The following is a 23160-nucleotide window of genomic DNA, read 5'->3' as shown; positions in this document are numbered from 1 at the left end:
TGGGCTTCTGGTTTTGGAAGATGAGTGAGATTAAGAATTGTTTTCTTGTAAAGTCTCCAAAGATGTTCATGATTGAGGCTCTCCTCAGTTTTGTGGATGGTTTCAGTTGTTCTTTGAATCTACCTTTGGATGATATCTAAGTATTGTCTTGCTTACAAAGCCTCCAAAGATGTTCATGGCTGAAGTTCTCCTAAACTGGATTCACTTTTGTTGATGGTTAGAGTTGTTCTTCTCTGAATCCATCTTTGGATGAGATATAAGTTTTGTCTTTTTTATAAAGTCTCCAAAGCTATTCATGGTTGAATTTTTCCTAAACTGAATTCACTTTGTGAATGGTTTCGGTCATGGTTCTTCTTTGAATCCACCTTTGGATGTGATAGAACCATTGTCTTGCTTATAAAGTTTCCAAAGATGTTGGTGGTTGAGGTTCTTCTCAAAGGAATTCATTTTATGGATGGATGCAGATGTGATTCTTCTTTGGACCCGCCTTTGGATGAGACATAACCATTGTCTTGCTTACAATGTCTCCAAAGATGTTAATGGCTGATGTTCTCTTAAACCGCATTCACGTTTTGTATTTGGTTGGTTGTTATTCATTCAATCCACAAATTCCGGTGGGGGGGGGGGGGTTCAAAGCATCATACAGTAATGGTTTCATGTTGCAACAGATGCATCATATTGTTTTGAGGGAATCTAGAGAAGACAGTGTTCTTGGCCAGGCAAAGCATGACTCTGTGAATATGCAACCTCATCTAGGCATTGGATTGAGTGTAACTGTGTTGTAGTGACAGAATACTAGCAGTTTCTGTGGGTTTCTGGCCAAGGTGGGTTTCCTTTCACAATGTTGCCATTGGAAAGGGTGACAAAATGCAAACAGTGAGGCATTGTGTTTGCTTCTTTCTAAGTTGTCCTGGGTTTTCTTCCAAGTTAGGCTAAGAAAGACATAAACATGTGTGGGTTGTATCTCCGCATTCCTAAAACACAATGCTTTTTAGATGGAGATCTCTAGGGGAGAAAAGTTGTATAAGTTACTTTTTCAGCGCTATGTCACTGTGTGATGTATCGGTGAATAATGTGTGCAGACCCAAGTAGGGTGGCCTTTTGCAGCTGGGAGATGGTAGTTTGGTCAGCGCCAATTGTATTTAAGTGTAGGCCAAGGTCTTCAGGCACTGCATCCAATGTGCCCATCACCACTGAGACTTCCTTTACTGGCTTGTGCCAGAGTCTTTGCAGTTCTGTCTTTAAATCCTCATATCGTGTCACCTCCAGATTGGATTACTGCAATGCACTCTACATGGGGCTGCCCTTGAAAACGGCCCGAAAATTTCAATTGGTTCAATGGGTGGCGGCCAGGTTGTTAACTGGTGCTCCTTACAGGGAGAGGTCAACCCTTCTGTTTAAGGAGCTCCATGGGCTGCCGTTCATTTTCCGGTCCCAATTCAAGGTGCAGGTTCTTACCTACAAAGCCCTGAACAGTTTGGGACCCGCCTACCTGCATGACCACATTTCTGTGTCCGAACCCACACAACCTCTTCTATCATCTGGAGAGGCCCTACTCATGCTCCCACCTTCATCGCAGGCAAGATTGGTGGGGACGAGGGAGAGGGCTTTTTCAGTGATGGCTCCTCGACTCTGGAATTCACTTCTCAAGGACATCAGGCATGCCCCAACTCTGGCAGTCTTTAGGAGGAGCTTGAAAACGTGGTTGTTCCAGTGTGCCTTCACAGAATAAGGAAACTCTCGGCAATATGTCCTCCAAATGTACTTTATTACTGACTTAGGATTGCCTGCATGCCCTTATACCTCTCTGAAAACCCTATCCCAGTTATATTTTATCTGTTCATAACCAGCATTATTTTTTAAATTTTAATTATTACGTTTGGCCCAGCCATAGGTTTTTAAACGTTTGTTGTGCTATTGTCAATGTTTATTGCTTATTTTTTGTTTGTGAGATTTATTTTAACTGCTTTGTATTGTTGTTTGCTATTGCTTTTATTATTGATGTATTGCGGGCTCGGGCTCATGTAAGCCGCACTGAGTCCCTTGGGGAGATGGTAGCGAGGTATAAATAAAGTATGATGATGATTATTATTATTTTCCAGTTGTTTCTCTGCAATCCTGCTGTCGCCTGGGATTACAACATTAACAATCCATACTTGGTTTTTTAACATGATTGTGAGGTCAGGAGTCTTGTGCTCCAAAACTCTGTCAGTCTGAATTTGGAAGTCCCAGAGTAGTCTGACGTGTTCATTACCCGTAACTTTTTCAGGCTTGTGATCCCACCAGTTCTTTGTGGCAGGCAGATGATATTTGTGGCACAAGTTCCAATGGATCATCTGAGCAACGGTGTTATGCCACTGCTTGTAGTCCGTCTGCGCGATCTTCTTGCAGCAGCTGAGAATGTGATCCATCATTTCATCTGCTTCCTTGCAGAGTCTACACTTGGGATCTGTCATCGAATTTTCAATTCTGGCATTGATTGCATTGGTTCTAATTGCTTGTTCTTGGGTAGCAAGAATCAGGCCCTCCATCTCCTTTTTCAAAGTTCCATTTGTGAACCACGTCCATGCTCTTAATTTTTCCCAGGAACTGTCCAGGGAGAGTGGCCTTTTGCCAGTTTTCTCTTCTGCTCTGCATTGTATTTTTACGGTATTCCCTCTTTGTCTTTTGCACTTTAAGCAGTTTTCTACTATTGACTTCCCTCAATGTTGATTCTTGGCTGCCTTTCACATAATCTACCAGTACATGTTTCTCTTCTTCTACCGTTTGTTTCACTTCAGAAGCCCTCTGCCTCCTGATTTTCTGGGCAGGTAAAGTCTGTCAACACCACTACGTGGGTGTAATGTGTAGTGGATTGTCATCAGTTTTCTTGTTTTTCTGTCTATTATTATTATTATTATTATTATTATTATTATTATTACTATTTACACCCCACTTTTTCTCCCTGCAAAGATTTTTGATCTGAAAATGGCTCCCCATCTAGAAAGCTTTGCTCCTTTCTCGAGCCAATTTGCAATTTAGGCATTGTGTGTTTGTTCTTTCGAAGCCTCCCAAATGAGTATATGACACAGTGGAGTTTGGGATGTATTCCAGGGCTCCTTTTTTTTGCAAGCTTACTCACAAGAAACGCTCTCCAAGCCTCATTCATTTTACAGAGGAGAGGGCAACCTGCGCCAGCAAACGCACCACACAAAATGTCCCCTGGTTTCGGAAAGCTCCCTTCTGTCCCTGGCTTCAGAGGCCTCCAAAACCAAGAAAATAGGATGAAAACATGTCTTGGTTCCAATCAAAAGGAAGATGAAAGAGACCCCTTGGTTATAGGAAAGCGAGGCTAAACCTTCTACTCTCCAAAGGAGATGGACTTCAACTCCTATCAAGGGATCTTTAGTCCTAAACATCTGGGTAGTGGGAATCCCTACTGCACTTTGGAGCATATTCATGGATTTATTTATCGTGTCATCAGCAACCATACCATTGTATTACATTTCTAACTGAACAAAACAAACAAACAGATTAAAAAAGCACAAGTTTTGCAAACTTGGTAGTTGATTAAATGTCCTTTGACCAGTATCTGGCCACTTGGATTGCCTCTGGTGTTGCCACAAGAAGGCCCTCCATTGTGCATGTAGCAGGGCTCAGGTTGCATTGAAGCAGGTGGTCTGTGGTTTGCTCTTCTCTGCACTCGCATGTCGTGGATTCAACTTTGTAGCCCCGTTTCTTGAGGTTGGCTCTGCATCTCGTGGTGCCAGAGCACAGTCTGTTCAGTGCCTTCCAAGTCGTCCAGTCTTCTGTGTGCCCAGGGGGGAGTCTCTCATCTGGTATCACCCACGAATTGAGGTGCTGGGTTTGAGCCTGCCACTTTTGGACTCTCGCTTGCTGAGGTGTTCTAGCGAGTGTCTCTGTAGATCTAAAAAAACTAATTTGTGATTTAAGTCATTGACATGCTGGCTGATACCCAAACAAGGGATGAGCTGGAGATGTCGCTGCCTTGGTCCTTTCACTATTGGCTGCTACTTCATGGAAATTGATGGAGAATCCAAAGGAATGGCTTCTGAGTGAAGAAAGGTTCTCCATCTTTCCTGTAAAATCCATTGCATGGTTTGAAAGTCAGAAACTTTCAAAATCGAATTCTACAATCTGTTGTGGGATAGATTGGTACACTAGAATTTACTTTGTATAGATTCCAGTTGCCTTTTTTAAAAAGGAAGTTTGGACTGCTTTTGCTTTTAAGAGGTTCTGGATTGAAACAATCCCATTTGTGATGGCACTTTTGGGGACCTTTGGGCATGAAAAGTTACATGAAACATGACCATTGGAGGTGTTTAGGGATGGGTTGCTGTGAGTCTTTTGGGCTGCCAGGGCTTGAATTGTGCTTCTTTTTTTGACTTGGGTGATGGTTGGAGTTGCTATGTAAGTCTCTATCCATGTGTGTAGGTATTCTGTCAACTGTGTGGCCCAATTGTTGATCTGATTTGCGGATGACTAGGACATCTAGAAAAGGCAGTTTTTCTTCATTTTCTTTTTCCATGATGAATTGGATGTTTTGGGTCGATGCTGTTGAGATGGTCCAGGAACTTGTTTAGTTCTTCTCCATGGCTCCAAATGCTGAAGGTGTCATTCCAAATGAGAATATGAGGACTCCATGTGGTCTTTGGGCCACGTTTTCTTCATAGGATGAGTTTCCCTGATGTTGCACAAGGAGGTATTGAATTCCTCTCTTCGCAAGGGTTTGGGCAATAGTGCTGGGTGGCACATGGGCAAAGCTTGGCCTCTTCTGACCCAAAAATCCCCAAACTGGTCATTTGGATGAACCAAGAAAGCGTGCTTACAGCAACGGCAGAGCAGAGTCATTCTTCTTTCTGATTTATAGACCTCGGCATAAGTTCTTTGTTGAATCTTTATGCTTTGGATCTTGGTCGAAGTTCCCACTGGCTATCCATGTCCTTCGTGTCCATCTTCGATGCCTCCCTGACAGGGTTTGTCTGTAATGAAAGCTTTTGAAGCACTGATGGATAGCGAGAGTGCGTTCACCGTTTATGTAAGAAGGCTTACACAGACGATGCAGGTTGCCTTGTGGTTGGAAAATAATATATGGAGAGAGAGAGAAAGGTTTGCAGAAAGGATTAGCCTCTTGTCGAAAGCATACACAGCTATGCTCTGATGCTTTCCATTCAGAGACATTGGTTTGCAGAGGCCTTGGCACAAAGAGTAGAACATATTTCAATGACTTTCTCAATTGGGGCGAGAAAATGTCCTTCAAGTCATCACAATGCATTTGCCCAAGACTTTTGGAAAGTGTCAAGTTAGAGAGTGCCGTATTCTTCAAATTTGTGAAGCTCTCTCATTCACTTGGTTATTGAGGACTGGCTTTGAATTCACCCAGTGTATGGGAAGCCATCATAGGGTTTTCTGGGGTTGAGAAGAATGAGTTTTCACAGCCAAGCAAAGCATCAAACCTTGGTCTCCTAGTCCAACACTCACACCACGATGCTTTGCTGGCTCACCCCAGAATAGCTTTAGAACTGGAATGAAACCAGTTATTGACTAATGTTTTCACCTGGTTCTGAAAAGTAGAGAGATACTGAAGTATCTCCAGTGCATGAGACCAAGACATCCGTTTGGGTTCACTTGGTCCTTTAAAGGATGTATCCAAAGGTGCTCAATGTCTAAGTTTTTGTTTGTTTACTTCATTTATACCCCACCTTTCTCACCCTGAAGGGGACTCAAGGCAGCTTACAAACGCTGGCAAAAATTCAATGACGCATCATAGACATAACTAGAAAAATCAATATAACAATAAACATACCCTATCAAACTATAAGATCCTCCAACAAATGAGCAAATGAAACACATAATACAATAAAACAGATTAAAACACACGACATATTAAAATCTAAAGTGCTGAGTCTTGATTTTATACTTATTAGTTAGTCCGTAGTCATTATCCAAACTGTTGAGGTCAAATGCTATATTAGCCTATTCTCTGAATGCCTGCATACAGAGCCGGGTCTTTAGGGTTTTTTTTCCTGAAGACCAGGAGGGATGGGGTCTGCATGATGTCACAAGAGAGGGAGTTCCACAACCAAGAGGCCACCACTGAAAAGGCACTGTCTCTTGTCCCCACCAGTTGCTCTTGCAAAGGAGGTGGGACTGAGAGCAGGGCCTCCCCAGCTGATCTTAAAGCTCTAGTTGGCTCATAAAGGGAGATACATTCAGACAAGTAAGTTGGACCAGAATCGTTAGCCAAAACCAGCACTTTGAAATGAGCCTGGTAGCAACTGGCAGCCAGTGCAGCTGACGTAACGAGGGGGTTGTATACTTCCTGGATGCCATTCCAGTGAGAAATCTGGTTGCTACCCATTGGATTATTTGAAGCTTCTGGGCAGTCTTCAAAGGAAGCCCCACGCAGAGAACACTGCAGTAATCTATTCGAGATGTAACAAGAGCATGGACCACCATGGCCAAGTCTGGCTTCCTAAGGTATGAGGGCAACTTGCACACAAGTTTTGTGCAAAACCTGGGGTTCCAGGCTCAGCGATGAATCCAGAGTCACTCCCAAGTTGCAAACTTTCATCTTCCGGGGGAGTGTAATCCCGTCCAGCACAGGCTGTAACCTTATGACTGACCAGGAGTACCTCTGTCTTGTCTGGATTCAATTTCAATTTGTTTGCCCTCATCCAGACTGCCACAGCTGCCAAGCACTAGTTCAGGACCTGAACAGCCTCCTTAGCAGTAGGTGGAAAGGAGTAATAGAGTTGAACATCATCTATGTAAAGATGGCATCAAACTCCCAAACATTGGTCCTCTAGATTAGGGCTTCATTTTTCACCATCCTTGAAGTCCAAAATATTTGAAGGACCAAAGCTGAAGGAGCCATGGTTTCAACGTTTGGACTCAAACCCAGAGTAGAATAATTGCTGTCTGTAATGTTGGCACTTCATCTGGTAGCAGAAGGTCGTTCTTGACCAGCAGTATTTGGACATCTTGAAAGTAAAGCATTGGACAGTCTTGACTTGCAGTTCTTGGACAATGTATTGTCGAAGGCTTTCATGGCCGGAATCACTGGGTTGTTGTAGGTTTTTTTCGGGCTATATGACCATGTTCTAGAGGCATTCTCTCTTGATGTTTCGCCTGCATCTATGGCAAGCATTCTCAGAGGTAGTGAGATCTGCTGGAACTAGGAAAAAGGGGTTATATATCTGTGGAATGACCAGGGTGAGACAAAGGACACCTAGCTCCAGTAGACAAGAGTCCTTTGTCTCACCCTGGTCATTCCACAGACATATAAACCCTTTTTCCTAGTTCCAGCAGATCTTTTGTATGTTAACACATGTTGTGAACCGGTCCGAATCCCTCTTTGAAGGTGAGAGGGTCGGTATATAAAACCTCGAAATATATAAATAAATAAATAAATTTTCCTAGTTCCAACAGACCTCACTACCTCTGAGGATGATTGCCATAGATGCAGCGAAACGTCAGGAGAGAATGCCTCTAGATCATGGCCATACAGCCCGAAAAAACCGACAGCAACCCAGTTCTTGGACATCTTGAAAGTAGATCTTTGTGGCTATTTTCTCCCAAAAGAAGCAGATCTTGGTACAGTTGCATTGTTTCCATCAAGGAAGCCACAGGTGAGCTTGAGTTTGTAAGATCTGAGCAGAGCTGTAGTTGACCAGAGTTCTTGGAGATCCAAATGGTCCCCAATTTGAAGGGAACAAAGAAAACTTTTCCAATGTTTTGGGTTTTCCTCTGGAATGCATAGCTTAAGTGACTGCTAGAGTAACAAAGGATGCTCGGTGTTTGCAACTGTGGGTAGCTCTTCCCTGGTGGAAATTCTGCAAAGCCAAGAAAGGCCTCCGGATTGAAGCAATAGCGGAGCGGAACGTGCGGCATCTGCCTGATCCCTGCCAGGGCCTTGCAGCGTTATGTCCTGCCAGCAGAATGAGGTGCATTATTTATTGAAATGATGAGTATCGATCCGGCCTTAGTTAAGCCATAGAACTGTTAGATGTATGTAAAATCAGCTCTTCCGGGCCTCCCTTGGCAACGGGGAGGGGATGCGGGGCGACTGATACAGGAAGCCGCCTGTAATATCCTTTGCGAGGAGGAATCAGACAAAGAGAGGACGCATGCCAGTTTTATGGTCTCGGTGGTTCTGTTGGCTTTGCAAATTGCTTCTGCTTGCATATCCAATTTTTTTAAGTTTAATAGCATTTGGGAGGGGAAAGATCTGATGCAGTTGCAACAAAAAGGAGCCAAGGATGGTGGAAGGGCCAAGGTGGTCATTAAAACTGTTGTGCCTTTTAGTCTGACTTTTCAGGTGTGTGTCCCAAAAAGTATTTGGAAAAGGGCATCGGGTTTGGCCCGTGTGCTATCGTGGCTTGAGTGTGGAACTAGAACTGTAAGAGACCTAGGTTCAAATCCCCTGTTCAGCCTTGGAAACACACTGGTAAGTCACATTCTCTCAGCCTCAAACGTCACCCAGATCTCCTTTGACAGGATCATTTGGCTTCTTTTCCCACCGGACACCACCTATGCACTAACTGTGGCCACAACAGATGCCGAGTCTGAACTCATGGCTTTCCAATAGGTTGCATTCTCAGGAGCTCAGGTGCTTAATCCACAAATATAAGAGAAATGCATCCAAAAACCATTGGCATGGCAATTGATATGCACAAACCAACATCTCTCACTCACATCCTGATTACTTTGACTCTCCTCTATCGCTGGCTCCAGCTCTTGACTCTAACTCTCCCCATCTCTAAAACACAGTCTACAATGCCATATAAAATCCAGATTATCTTGTATTGTTGAAGGCTTTCATAGCCGGAATCACTGGGTTGTTGTGAGTTTTCCAGGCTGTATGGCGATGTTCCAGAAGCATTCTCTCCTGACGTTTCGCCTGCATCTATGGCAGGTGTCCTCAAAGGTTGGAGCCCCCGGTGGTGCAATAGTTGTGCAATAGGTTAAACCCTTGTGCCAGCAGGACTGCTGACTTGAAGGTTGGGTTGCTGACCTGAAGGTTGCTGGTTTGAATCCGGGAAGATGCAGATGAGCTCCCTTTGTCAGCTCCAGCTCCCCATGCGAGGATATGAGATAAGCCTCCCACAAGGATGGTAAAAACATCAAACATCCAGGCATCCCCTGGGCAACATCCTTGCAGAAGGCCAATTATCTCACACCAGTTTCTCAAGTCGGTCCCAACATGGAAAACAAATCCTCAAAGGTTGTGTGGTGTGTTGGAAATTAGGCAAGTGAGGTTTATATATCTCTGGAATAATGTCCAGCATTAGAGAAATAACTCTTGTCTGCTTGAAGCAAGTGAATGTTACAATTTTCCACCTTAATTAGCATTTAATGGCCTTGCAGTTTCAAGATCTGTCTGCTTCCTGCCTGGGGGAATCCTTGTTTGGGAGGTGATTAGCTGGCCCTGATTATTTCTTGTCTGGAATTCCCCTGTTTTTGAGTGTTGTTCTTTATTTAATGTTTTTATTTTAGGGTTATTTTAAATACTGGTAGCCAGATTTTGTTCATGTTCATGCAGGAATTAGCCAGACCTTAAAACTGCAAGAGCATTAAATTCTAATCAAGGTGGGCAGTTGCAACATTCACACCTGATTTCTTTCTCCCACTCTGGACATTCCACACATGTATAAACCCCATTTGCCTAGTTTTCAACATACCTCACAACCTCTGAGGATACCTGCCACAGATCTGGGCAAAACGTCAGGAGAGAATGCTTCTGAAACCTGGCCATACAGGCCGGAAAACTCACAGTAATTCAGATTATTTTATTTGAACTGGATTATATGGCAGTGTAGATGTGTATGGATTATCTGCTTTGATAATCTGGATTATTTGCCAGTATAGAAGGGGCCAGACTTTAACTTTTCTCTATCTCTGACTAACTCTCCTCTATCTCTGAATCTAATTCTCCTCTGTCTTTGACTCTGACTTTCCTCTATTTCTGATGCTCTTCCATCTCTGACTCTAACCTACCTCTAACTCCATCTCCCAAATGCAAGAATATTTTCTACTTTCATCCAGGCCATCACAATATGCTTTCGCTATTCCGACTGGGAGATCTTTGGGTTTTGTCATCCAGAAGAAAGGGACTCCTCTCCAACTTTTGCTCCAGCTCTTCCTCTTTCCCCCAGGCTCCCGAATGTGAGGGAGATGCCTCAACCTCAGCTGGAGATACAATCCTGCTTTGGGGGGAAATTGGCCTGGGTTTCGGCTCCCAGCAGCTGTTCCCCAGCTCCTTCCTCCTTTCTCCTCCTCCTCCTGGTGCTCCTCTCCCGATCCTTTTCCTTGCCAGGCTGGTTTCCATCCCCGAGTAGCGACTGATGGAGGAGCCAAGAGGGCATGGCGTGTGGCTTGGCCTGGAATTTCAGGCGCCACATGCCGCAGATAGCGGAGAGATGCCTTCACGCTTGTGTCGGGCGAGCAGCTTCCAAGCTGGATGCACAGCAAAGCCCCTCTTCCCTTCGGAGGAAACAAAATTTGGGAGGAGAGAGGACGTCTCCAACATGGGACAAGCAACTCCCTTTTGAAATATCTGCAAAACCTCACTACCTCTGCACTATATCTGCAGACCTCACTACCTCTGAGGATGCTGGCCATAGATGCAGGCGAATTGTCAGGAGAGAATGCCTCTAGAACATGGCCATATAGCCCGAAAAACCTACAACAACCCATCTGCAAAACCTTCTTTCCATACACTTGCTGGGGTGCATCTCCACCGTGGAATGAATGCAGTTTGACGCCACTTTAACTGCCATGGCTCATTACGATGGGCTCACGGATGTTACAGTTTTACAAGGGCTGCATCTCCCCTGTAAAATGACACTTCTGTAAAAACCCCATAGCTTAGTCCTATGGGATTCTGGGAAGTGTAGTTTGACTCTTCTCGTGCCAAAATGTACTAGTGCTTTGCCAAACGTAGCACTGAGCCATGGCAGTTAAACTGATATCAAACTACACCCATGCTACAGTGGAGATGCACCCTATGACTCCAAAGGCCAGGGTTCAAATCCCCACTCATCCATAGCTACTCCAAATCACACACTCTCAGCCTCAGAGGAAAGCCACGTTAACCTCTCCCCTTTTTATTATTGTTGTTGTTACTGTCTATTGTTGTTGTTATAACTGTTGTTACTTGGAGGTGTCTATGGACAACGCCGGCTCTTCGGCTTAAAAATAGAGATGAGCCCCACTCCCCAGAGTAAGACACAACTAGACTTAATGTCAAGGGGAAGCCTTTACCTTGATTGTTGTTTTGGGTTGGATGGAAATTGTTACTGTCTATTCTATTGGTATATGGTATATGGTTTATGGTATATGATGCCCCAGTGGCACTGGGGGTTAAACTGCTGAGCTGCTGAACTTGCTGATTGAAAGGTTGGTGGTCGAATCTGGGGAGCGGGTTGAGTGCCTGCTGTTAGCCCCAGCTTCTGCCAACCTACCAGTTCAAAAACATGCAAATGTGAGTAAATCAATAGGTACTCCTTTGGTGGGAAGGCATTCTATGCAGTCATGCTGGCTGCATGACCTTGGAGGTGTCTATGGACAACGCCGGCTCTTCGGCTTAGAAATAGAGATGAGCCCCACCCCTCAGAGTCGGACACAACTAGACTTAATGTCAAGGGAAAATCTTTACCTTGATTGTTGTTTTGGGTTGGATGGAAATTGGTTTGGGATTGATTCTGTGCAAGATGTGCTCTGTTTTGCTGAGGTGCTGCCATTTCCGAAGCCTATTTGCAACCCAGGACTTTCTGTGCACAAAATTCACACAGGACGGTTTTGCACAGAAAAGAGCATTCTCTTCCCAGATCGCTGTAAAGAAAGGCGAATATATTTTTTTCAGGGCAGAATGCGGCATTCTCCCTGCAGACAATAGTTTCTTTCTCTCCTCTCTTCCTTTCCTTTGTGCAGAGGAAGACCCTGGCTGTGAAGAGGCTTTGGAAACGGCTGGGTTTGTAAATGAAAGAAATCTGCAAAGATTCTGGGACAGCTTCTCTCAATAATGAAGTTGGCCAAGAATGATATTTGCCTGGATAGATCGGGGGCCTTGCATGGATTTCCAAGCTGCTGTTGGCTTAAAGGGCAAGCAGCTTTGGAAAGAATGCCACCAAAGCATTTCTAGGGCACTTTTTTTACAAGTGGCCAGACAGAAAGATGGATGGCTAGACAGGCAAAAAGGGGGTTTGGAAAAGGGTGGGTTGAAACAAGAGCCGGGGGATTCAAGGAACACCTGTCTTTGGGGATATTGGGTCCAACGGCTTCACGGGGAAAGACATGGTGGAGCAACAAAAGTTCCAAAGCTTTGAAGGATGTGGCACTGATTAGCAAAGTCGGAGGTCTCAAATGGATGCCATGGGCTTTAGCAGTTCTTTGGGAAGAAGGAAAACAGAAGGAGAGGGGAAGGAGAAGAGAAGAAAAGATGTAGGAGAGGAGAGAAGGAAGAGAAAGAAGAATATGAAGAAGAAGAGGAGGGCAGAGGAGATAGGGAAGAAAGTAATTTGATGGTGCTTTTCCTACATAGCAGAGAGTTGGACTAGATGTGTGTGGTCTCCTCTAACTGTAACGCTGTGGTTGCCAACCTTTTTTTGACCAGGCACTATTTTGACCAGAGATCATTCTCCAACATTCGTACCAAAAGGGTTACCAATCTGTTTTTGGTCAACTTTAGATCAATTTGGTTATTTGGGGTGCTGATTCAGAAAATTGCATTGGATAGACCACATCAGCTCTAGTTTCTGATACAGAAAATAAGCCATCTAGTAGTTGCCATCTGCTCGCCCACAGAAAACCATATTTCATAATCTAAAGCTGTTGTGGTCTATCCAATGCAATTTTTTGAATCATCACCCCAAATAACCCCAGGAACAGGTCTAAAAGCAAAGACACAAAAATGTTTTTTTGGTCAGACTGTTATTATCCATAGATTTTGTTAACATTCAGCACTATAAGAGGGTTTCATGAGACCAGTTGCTCTCGTTGCAACAGTGTAGTAACAATGAGGCCGTGGACCATATTTTAGTTCTTGGGGACCACTGATAATTCAGGGACTACAGATTGAGAACCACTGTTCTAAGGAAAGGAAAAGGGAGAAGAGGAGGAAATGAAGGAAGAAGGTGGAAGTGGAGAAGGATGAGGAAGACAAGAGAGGGGGTAAAGGAGAAGGAAGAAGACCAAGGCTGGTGGGAGATGGAGGCAGGGGGAAAGTGGGGGAAGAAAGAAGGTGAAAAAGAGAGAAGAGGAAGAAAGTGGAAGAGAAAGGTGAATAATGGAGGAAGAAGAGGGAAAAGGTGGAGGAAGAAAATGGAGAAAAGGAGGAAGCAGAGGGAGGTGGAGGACGAGGAGAAAGAGGAGGAAAGAGGGGAGGATGGAGGAAGGAAATGGAGGAGGAAAAGAAAAGATAGATGAGGAAGAGGAGGGAGATAGAGTAGGGGAAAACATGGAGGAGAAAGAGGATGGAAGCCAGTAGTTCTCAACCTGTGGGTCCCCAGATGTCTGACCTTCAACTTCCAGAAATCCTAACAGCTAGTAAACTGGCTGGGATTTCTGGGAGTTGTAGGCCAAAACACCTGGGGACCCACAGGTTGAGAACCACTGGTGCAGGTGGAGAAAGAGGAAAGATGGTAGAAGAAAAAGAAGATGGAGGAAAAGACAAAAGATGAAGCAGTAGGGGGAAAGATGGAGGTCTGTCAAGATATCATTGATGATAACATGGAAAAATGTTGCGGACCATATTTAGGCTTTCTTTTCTTTCTTTCAGAAAATAAATTTCCAACTTAGGTAGTAATTAGCAAACACTGATCTATTTGTCAGGAAGGAAATGTGTGCGCCTGTGTTCCCCCCTGACTTCTGGCTGGCATATATGGTGGACTTTAAATATTTATGAGCCAGGAAGAAAGAGATGCATCGATACCTCCAGATATCAATTAGGTTTTTTCTATGTGTTTTCAAAGGGGTCTTTTAATACTGCAAGGGGACAGTTGGCCTATGGGAGTTGTAAAATGTTCCGATTTCAGCACTGAGTCTAAATTGTGGGGATCCATGCTCTTGGATTGCAACTCCCAGCATCCCCTTATCCAGCACAGAATCTGGTGAGGAATGGTGGGAACTGGGGTCCAGCAAGTGCCAATGCAAAGAGTCTCGCACATTACACGGCTTCCAATAAGTCTACTCAAAAGTAAAGCTCCGAGGGGATTTGCTGCCTGGAATGCCAGCAGGCCTCCGAACTCGAGTGTAAACACACTTCAGAGAATGGGGCGGTACGTTTTAATTTGCGAGTTAAGGATCACTTTGTGCAGAAATGACATTTGCCGTACGCTGAAAATGTTCCGTCTTGAAATGAATTGCAAATGAGCAACCAACAGCTGCTGGCATCTCTCAAGCCGGCGAAAGGCTTCGTGTTCAGCAAGAGAAGTTGGGGAGACAAATTTCCATGACTTTGTGTGTGCATCCCTTTGTTATTCCAATGCAATTTGGACTGAACGGTGTCAGGCTTCCAATAAATGCAGTATTTCAGAAGTACTCCTATCCAACAGCAGCATGGTTCAATGGCTGGACCACTGGGAAAGAATCGGAACAATCTGGATTTGCATTCTTGTTCCATCCTTTGCCATTGACCCCCAACATTGAGAGCCTAGCCTTCCTCATAGGATGGCTGTGAAGGTAACATTGGGGAAACCAGCAAGAAAGAAATGGAATGGGTCCTCCATAAGGATTAGGCATGCAAAACTGCAACAAAATGAATAAAAAAGATTATTTTACTGGAGAGGACACGTCTCAAGAAATCTCTCAGTCCTTTAACGCAACCTAATGATCAGTTTCTTCCATATGATGACCATCGGAAAGGAGATGCTTCAAATGCCTAGGGAAGTGTTCTCACCAAGTCTTCAGTTGCAACTGTGTGGTCAACTTCGACAAGAAGATGACCATAGGGAGGGAGGATCTAGGTCCTCCAACACAACTGTATGATACAGCCTCAAACTGAAGTTGGCCATAGAGTCAGTCTGGAAGACCCACTCGCCCATGGAGACTTATTGGTTAAACTTAAGTGAGTCACACACTCTCAACCTCAGAAAACACCATGATAGGTTTGTTTGACGGTCTCCAAACACTGGGTAGGTTTGGCTTTCCTTCTCCATAAGTTGGATAGGTATGCTTTATGGTAACCATTCACTGCATCAGTTTGCAGATGAATTTGCTTTAGGGCCACCATAGTCTATTTACAGTCATCATAGGTTGGATAACTTTACTTTGCAGTAACCATAAATTGGATAGGTTTGCTTTAAGGCCACTGTACATTGGATAGGTTTGCTTTATGATCACCGTATGTTGGATAGATTTGCTTGACAGCCATCATAAATTGGATAGGTTTGCTTGAAAGCCATTTTAATTTGGATACGTTTGCTTTACATCCATTATATGTTGGATAGGTTTGCTTAATGGTCACCACACATTGGATAGGTTTGTTTTATGGTCACCGTAAGTTGAATAGGTTTGGTTTACAGTCACCTTACCCTATAATAAGGTAAAGGTAACACTAAAGCTTTCCCCCTGACATTAAGTCCAGTCATGTCTGACTCTGGGGGTTAGTGCTCATCTCCATTTCTAAGCTGAAGAGCCAGCATTGTCCGTAGACACCTCCAAGGTCATGTGGCCAGCATGATTTCATGGAGCGCCGTTACCTTCCTGCCGGATTACATTACATTGAATAGATTTCCTTTATGGTCGTCATAACTTAAATAGTTTTATTGTACGGTCGCTATACATTGGATAGGTATGCTTTATGGTCACCATAATTTTACAGCACACGACAATAATAGGACACTAGCCACTCATAAATCTCGCATTTTGACTGGAAATCTCAGACCTGGGGATGACCCAGGGTCAGTGAACACATTGTGCATAGATTTGGTCAATCCAAGGGGAAAGATTTGTTTGAGGATTTGTCATCTTGAAATGTTTATGGATCTCTCATCATCCACCATAGAAAGTGGGGGCCCTGGCTTGGCTTCTCCCCTAAAATTAGATATCCCTGGACCTTTTTCTATGCATTGAGAAAGGTTGGAAGAGAGGGAGGGAGAGTGATACGGGGCACCCGTCTTGCATTTATAGCTTGCTAAAAAAAGCCCTTGCACACTCTCCGAATGGGGAGATGTGGGACAGATGTCGGTCTGATCAGTTTACCATGGATGGGGATTAAGGGTCAGGTATTCGGAGTATGTACGCATTTGAGGAGGGGGAAAATGTGTCCCTTCCACTCTCCTTGGCTGCTCGTGTCTGGGAATCCCAACACGAAGTGCATCTACTCTGTAGAATTAATGCAGTTTGACTCCACTTTGACTGCCATAACTCAAGGCTATGGAATCCTGGGAGTTGTTGCAGCACTTTGGGCTCAAGATCGTGTCATGCTAGAATTCACACGAGCTTTTCATCCAACCTTAACGAGAGATGGATGAGGCTTTCCTCCTTTTGGTTTCAGCTTTTAATTTCCGGGCTGATGTCTGGTCTGAGATTGGTATTGATGCCACGATGACGTTTCTCTCATTGCGTGGCCAAAGGGATGCTTCTCTTCGGGAGGGAAGACTATAACCACAAAGCAAGCTACATCAGGTGCAAAGTCAACAGACAGAGGTGTTATATAAACCCAAAAAGGGGATGCATCAAAATGAGCCACAGAGGGGGCATCTACACTGCAAACTTAACGCAGTTTCAGCCCACTTTATAACTGCCATACCTCAATGCTGGTGGAAACCTGGGAGTTGGAGTGTCTACAACAGTGTTTCTCAACCTTCCTAATGCCGCGACCCCTTAATACAGCGCCTCATGTTGTGGTGACCCCCAACCATAAGATAATGATTGTTGCTACTTCCTAACGGTAATTGTGTTACTGTTATAAATCATAATGAAGATATCTGAAATGTAAGATGAGTTTTCATTCACTAGCCAAAATTTGGCACAAATACCCAATACAGTCATGTCGGCCTTGCAGTCATGTCGGCCTTGGAGGTGTCTATGGACAACACCAGCTCTTCGGCCTAGAAATTGAGCACCAACCCCCAGTCTTGGACATGGCTGGACTTAATGTCCGGGAAAAACTATTACCTTACCTTACCTTACCTTACCCAATATGCCAAATTTCAATACTGGTGGGGTTGAAGGGAGAATTGGTTTTGTCATTTGGGACTTGTAGTTGCTGGGATTTATAGTTCACCTACAATCAAAGAGCATTCTGAACCCCACCAATGATGTGATTGAACAAAACTTGGCGCACAGAACTCCCATGACCAACAAAAAATACTGGAAGTGTTTGGTAGGCATTGACCTTGAGTTTTGGAGTTGTAGTTCATCTGCATCCAGAGAGCAATGTGGACTCAAACAATGATAGATCTGGATCGAACTTGGCACGAATACTCAATATGCCCAAATGTGAACACTGGTGGAATTTGGGAAAAATAGATCTTGACATTTGGGAGTTGTACTAGTTGCTGGGATTTATAGTTCACCTATAATCAAAGAGTGCTCTGAATCACACCACCAATAGAAATGGGCCAAACGTCCCACACAGAACTCCCATATCCAACAGAAAATACTGGAGGGATTTTGGATGAACTGACAGTGATTTAGGGGAGATGTAGTTCCCCTACATCTAGAGAGCACTGTGAACCCAAACGACTATGCCGAAGGGATTCTTAAGACCATTAATGTTTTTTCTAATGGTCTTTGGCAACCCCTCTGACACCCCCTTGCGACCCCCTCAGGGGTCCCGACCCCCAGGTTGAGAAACACTGGTCTACAAGGTCTTTGGGCTTCTGTGCCAAAGAGTGCTGAGTGCCTCACCAAAGTGCAACTCCCAGCACTCCAAATTATGGCACTTACAGTGGACTGAAACTGTGTTATGTGTCCAGTGTGGATGCACCCCAAGTGCCCGATGGAACTCTCCTTTGAAACAATCCCTGGGATCTGCTCTCTGAGTCTTTTCAAAGAAGGAAAAGGTTTGTTTCAACCAGAGCAGGTTCTCCTACACGGGGATTATTTATAGAGGCCTGTGGGTGGGATTTGTTGTGTGTTTGCTGGAACGCGCTGGAACTTTCTGCCACAGTAGGTTGCAAAATTTTGGGGGGCGATTTGCAGATGGGTTTTTCCCTTCTGTGCTCGCTGCTGTCGTCTTATTTTTTAAAATGCTGTCTCCGCCACCAAGTCCCCGCTAACCCTTTCCCTTCCCATTTCCTCCTCTGCTTTTAAAGCATCCCTCTTCTTCCCTCCGGCATTCTCCCTTTCTTCTATGGCTGCAAACGGAGCCCTGGACGGACCAAGGATCCCAATTCCAGGTTCATCTGTACTATGGGACGAATGCCATTTGACACCACTTTAATGCTAAGGGGTCCCAAGAGTTGTATTATGGTGCAGTGGAGGAGTCAGACCCCAACCCAGACTACAAATCCCAGAATCTCATAGGAACAATTCCAGCCTGTATCAGATTGTTGTCTGTGTGCTTTGTAGGGTGTGCCTAGACTGTAGAATGGACGCACTTTGAACCTCACTTTGATGGCCATGTCTCGGTGCTTGGAGTCCTGGGAGTTGTAGTTTGCTGAGACAACAGCACTAATGGGCAGAGGGGCTAGAGCCCTTGCAACACTAGCAACTTCTTTGTTCCTTATCTACGGAATAGGAGCCTCCAGTGGCGCAGTGGGTTAAACCTCTGTGCTGGCAGGACTGAAGGTCGCAGGTTCGAATCCGGGGAGAGGCGGATGAGCTCCCTCTATCAGCTCCAGCTCCTCATGCGGGGACATGAGAGAAGCCTCCCACAAGGATGATAAAATACATCAAATCATCCGGGCGTCCCCTGGGCAACGTCCTTGCAGACGGCCAATTCTCTCACACCAGAAGCGACTTGCAGTTTCTCAAGTTGCTCCTGACACGACCTGACACGACCAAATCTACGGAATATATATTTTATGTATGCATAAACTAGTATCTATGCCTGGTATTGTCTGGATCTTGTAATGCGATGTGTTTGACCACACCCTTGGGATAATAGTCTCCATGGCAACCCTCTTGTGGCTTCTCACGGTTGCCGATGGCTCTTTCCCCATCATTGTTATGTCATCGATCCCATTGTTTGATGGTCTTGCAGGCTTGTCTCTCTCCAGCGGAAATTCCTATCAGTCCTCCCCAAGATTGTTTTGGGCTGTAACTCCCATTATTCCCATGCTGGATGTGGCTGGGCTCCAACTCCCTCTATCCGTACCCTCCCAAAAATAGTTGTGCAGTTTTAAGTTGAATTTGGAAGTTTACGTAGTGAGTGTGGTTGGACTACAACTTCCATCATCCTCTATCAGCAAACCCACTCCCACCCCCCAAATCGGTCCATATTTTAAATTGGATTATGAAGGATTTGTGGGTGGGATTCACATGGCTCGCTGGTTGTAGTGAGACTACAACTCCCATCATATTCTATCAGCAATCCCCCACTCACCCACACGCACCCAAATAGGATCCAGATTTTAAACTGGATTATGACAAATATGCAAATAGGATCCACATGGTTCTCTGGATGTAGTTGGACTACAACTCCCATCATTCTCGATTAGCAACAGATCCCCAAATTGATCTGTATTTTAAATTAGATTATGAAGGATATGTGAGTGGGATTCACATGGCTCTCTGGATGTAGTTGGATTACAACTTCTATCATCCTCTATCAGCAAGCCCTACCCCAAATCAGTCCTGATTTTAAATTGGATCATGATAAATATGATCCGTATAGCTCAATGTGTTTGACTACAACTCCCATCATCCTGTATCTGCAACACCTCCCCCCCCCCCCACACACACAAATACAGTCCAAATTTTAAATTGGATTATGACAAATATGTGGGTAGAATCCCCGTAGCTCTCTGGATGTGGCAGGACTACAACTCACATCATTCTCGATCAGCAACAGACTGTTGCTGATCCAAATTGGTCCATATTTTAAATTGGATTATAGGGGTTCTCTTGATTTGATTGAACTACATTGCCCATGATCCCATATCAGTTCCCTTACCAGTATTTTAAATTGTGTAGTGTATGTTTGATCCTGATCCATTGTGGGTGGGCATCACAACATGGCTCTCCTGATGCAACTGGACTCCGACTCCCACCATCCACTATCGACTCCCCATCCCCACCAGTATTTTAAGTTGGATCTTGATGCACCAACTTTGGTCCAGATCCATCAGTTCATGTGGGAGTCTTTGCAGATCAGACATACATATAAACATGCATACATGTTTTGACTTTTATACATAAAGATATAGTATATGAGGCGGAAGTAGACTCATTGATTCCGCCTTTGGTTTCCAAATTTGCCCCGATTTCAGGACAAGCGCTGCTCAGGCTTGCAAAGCTTGCCCCAGGAAGCTTAATTCTGGGTCACCTCCTCGCCTTTTGGGGCCTCTCCGGTGCCTTATAAATGGATGAGTGGCCATGCCGAGTTGAGCTGAGGATGGAACATGGAGCGGGACGTAACATGCCTGGCGGGCACATTTTGATCGTAGGGTTTAGTGTGTTCTCCCACAGGAGTCCATGCTTCAGCTGAAAGGAATCACTCCAGAGCAGAATGCTGCTTCATATGTGATACATCCAGGTCTCCACATTTGCTGGGATTTGGGTCGCAGGACTATCTTGAAATGGGAAAGATGGGAATGGAAATGATATAGCATAGTAGAATCACAGATTCATAGAGTTGGAGGAAACCTTGTGGGCCATCCAGTCCAATCCCCTGCCAAGAAGCAGGAAAATTACCTTCAAAGCACCCTCAACAGATAGCCATCCAATTATTATTATTATTATTATTATTATTATTATTATTATTATTATTATCCAGCCTCTGTTTAAAAGGCACCTCTTATACAACTTAGCAATCAAGTGGTCATCTCCAGAGTCCAAAACAGTTTCAAGTTCAGGTTTATCAACAACAAATCCCAAAGAGTTTTGATCCATTTGAAATCATTCTACTAATTGTCTTTAGGGAAACCATTTTATTGGGAAGTTTTCGGACAGTAGTTCCTCTCTTGTCTTTATTCTATGCTGATCATTATCCAACACCAGCAAATCTTTATAAGCCAACCCTTTCTCTTTCAAGACAATTTCCCTTCTAAACAGAGTGTTCTATGGAAGCTGACCATAGAATCACTTTGGAGAATCTACAAATTACTAGAGAAGGGTCGTTTTTAGGACCTTCTACATCACCGGTTCTCAACCTGTGGGTCGCGACCTCCTTGAGGGTCGAACAACTCTTTTACAGGGGTTACCACAACTTGAGGAACTGTATCAAAGAGTTGTAACATTAGGAAGGTTGAGAACCACTGTTCTGCGTCATCCAACTTGTGTTATTGCTCAAAGGTGACCATAGGATTACACTTAAGGGCCTAGAGAAAGATTCTCTGTAGGAATCCCTAAGACTTGCAATGCAACTCTGTGGCCAACATCTAAAGAAGGTTGACCACAGAATTACACTGGAGGACCTACAAATGCCTAGATGATTGTTCTTTCCAGGAATTTATAGGTCCAACTAATGATTAGATGGAAATGAGACAGCCAAAGTGACATCAGAATGGGGGTTGGGATGGTAAATGAGGTTGACAAAATGGAGAAAGCCATTCTGGAAGTTGGAGGCCCAAACAGCTGGAGGGCCGCAGTTTGAGGATTCCTGGTCTAGTTCTTCTGAAAATTGCTGCCTCCTCACCTCCTGCTTCTATTGCAGTGGTTCTCAACCTGGGGTCCCCAGGTGTTTTTGGCCTTCAACTCCCATAAATCCCAGCTAGTTTACTGGCTGTTAGGATTTCTGGGAGTTGTAGGCCACAAACATCTGGGGACCCCAGGTTGAGAACCACTGCTCTATTGAGTTCCATGAGAGCCATTGATTTTGGCATTTTAAACTCAGGATTGCAGCAAGAGAAGCACGGCTAAAGGAGGAAAGCAAAACCACGACATTTTCAGAGCAACTGAGAAAGCGGGAAGTCAGGGAGCTATTCAGGACTGTTCCTTCCAAATTGGGATAATTGGAGGGTGTATTGTACTCAATACAACCTATTCTAATAGGCAGTCATCAAGTTATGAATAAGAGAAGTTTTGGTTTGTTCTGAAATTGAATTTGTATGTAAGTCAGAGCAGGTCAATTTTATTAGTGCAACACCAGCCAAATATATATATATATATATATATATATGCAATTTGGATAGCATAAGAAAGGGTTAACACCCATGTGGCATTTCCTTTGCTGTCTGTGCCTCTGTTCAGAAGACTTCACTTCATTTTCTGTCCCTGTGAAAATTGGATTTTGGAAAATGTGGCTTGTTGTGGAAACAAGGATTGGGAATGAAGTTTCAGTAGAGACCCCTTTTCCCCATGGTAATAACTTGTTCAGGAGTAAATTGCCCTTCCAAGGAGTAGGTTTCTCTCACTTCTCATTGTCTAATCCCCATTCTTAACATTGAGTCGTATGTAAGTCTGATGTTTGTAACTCAGGGACAGCCTGTATAGTATATGATATTATAGTTCTCGGCCGGTGTCTTTGGTGCCAATTTGGTTCCCTTCGACAAGGTGGAGTTGCAGATGTCACTTTGCCTTCTTCTCTCGCTTTTTTCATCCAATCTGCTGTATCGCTCTGGAAACAATCAGGCCGGCTTTGGGCCACCGATTAAGCGCACTGCCTTTCCAGATCTCGCCCTCCTCCTCCTTACCAAATGACAGATTGCGAAATGGCACGCTCGCATTCCCAAAAGCTCCAGGATCATAAAAGGATGCTGCATAATTGTATTTCTCTCTCTTTCTCTCATAGCAACAGAGGTGAATAGAAGTTGCATTTGCAAGACTGGGTCCATTATCGGCTCCCTTGCAAAAATAAAATGAAATCATAGAATCATAGAATCAAAGAGTTGGAAGAGACCTCATGGGCCATCCAGTCCAACCCCCTGCCAAGAAGCAGGAATATTGCATTCAAATCACTCCTGACAGATGGCCATCCAGCCTCTGTTTAAAAGCTTCCAAAGAAGGAGCCTCCACCACACTCCATGGCAGAGAGTTCCACTGCTGAATGGCTCTCACAGTCAGGAAGTTCTTCCTCATGTTCAGATGGAATCTCCTCTCTTGTAGTTT

General features: G+C 44.3%; 1 protein-coding gene across 5 annotated transcripts in view; it reads left to right on the top strand.

Annotated features, from left to right (window-relative positions):
• Window positions 1-23160, top strand: part of LOC137095167 (voltage-dependent T-type calcium channel subunit alpha-1H-like) — a 246710-nt gene that overhangs the window by 9502 nt on the left and 214048 nt on the right. The gene's annotated exons all lie outside the window — the stretch shown is intronic.

The sequence above is a fragment of the Anolis sagrei genome, chromosome Y (assembly GCF_037176765.1).
Source record: "Anolis sagrei isolate rAnoSag1 chromosome Y, rAnoSag1.mat, whole genome shotgun sequence".
NCBI lineage: Eukaryota > Metazoa > Chordata > Lepidosauria > Squamata > Dactyloidae > Anolis > Anolis sagrei.
This window is presented reverse-complemented; position numbering and strand designations above follow the sequence as displayed.